Source organism: Triticum urartu, chromosome 1 (genome assembly GCF_003073215.2).
Source record: "Triticum urartu cultivar G1812 chromosome 1, Tu2.1, whole genome shotgun sequence".
Classification (NCBI taxonomy): Eukaryota; Viridiplantae; Streptophyta; class Magnoliopsida; order Poales; family Poaceae; genus Triticum; species Triticum urartu.
This window is the reverse complement of record NC_053022.1, coordinates 339241506-339242820: the sequence shown is the minus strand read 5'-3', so window position 1 is coordinate 339242820 and position 1315 is coordinate 339241506.

The following is a 1315-nucleotide window of genomic DNA, read 5'->3' as shown; positions in this document are numbered from 1 at the left end:
TAAATCTAACAGCATATTTAACAATAAATAACAGAATAATGAAGTTAACGAGACATTTTAAAATCAACTTGACAGTTGACAGCAATGTTTGCATTGGACACATCCAAAACTAAAATTATACATAAATGCCTAAATTCCAATGCCCAATGCCTCAGTTTAGTAAACACTAAGCATGGTACATAGTAAAGATTGGACACAACCAAAACTGAAATCATTTACTCTATCAAGCAACAATGATGCAACACACAAGAAAAGAGAGATGCACAACGGAGCAGCATCATATATCACACAATATGGACACTGCCAGCTCACCGAAGAACTTGTGGTCGCCGCCGTACACAGCCACCATAACGCCGGTCACCTCGTTGATCTTGTCCTGGAAGTTCTCTAACTACAGGTTGTTCCGCTGCAGCTCGGTATTTTCTCAACCGTATGTGTACATGCATCATGTCATACATAAAATATTCTAGTCAATATTCTCAGCTAACTTTGATGTAATGAAAATAATTACTTAAGGACTTGGGGTAAAAATTGATATTAGACATCAAAATTAGCAGCGCTCATTTCAACCATGTTCAGACTAACTTGAGGTAAATTAGCAGTAATGATATTAGTTACAAGCTAGGTGTGTAACTACTGTCAACACCACCACCACCAGAGACACGCAAGATAAGCATCAACACCACCATGATTTTGATATCAGCCACTCCATATCACCAGAGCATCACAGGGGCACATATGTAAAGTAAGTACACGTGGGCAGCTACTAACAGACCCTAGAACCACATGAATTTATCACCAGAGAGCTCCAGTAGGAGTTGATGCTTGGTTACAGCATCTAGCAGCAACTAGTATAGCCCCACGTCCAACCCAAATCATGGCCAAGGCCATGCAGGAGCTACATCAGAGAAGAAGGAATGGGGAGGAGCTCACTAGAGGGACATTGTAGCCGTAGCAGAGGCTCAGCCACACCACGGCTGTGGTGTGACCATCACCACATCCAGGAGAGGGTCTGGAAGCCGCCGAAGCACCACCGCGGTGACCAGGGCAAGCGTCGGGCACAGTGGCGCCACCCCAGGGACATCACCGCATGGACATCACCGGCCTCGCCCTGTTTCAAGAAATGTTCAGAACAACTTTGTCAGACTCGATCAATTCTGAAGAAACCAACTTCGTCGTCAGACACATACATACATAAAGGAAGCAAAAGAAGAAGAAACAGAGCTCTACATAATGTTTATATCAAATGAGCAAGACACAGGAAGCAAGACACAGAAGAATTTTAGCTTTACATAATGTTTACAAGAACAGGACA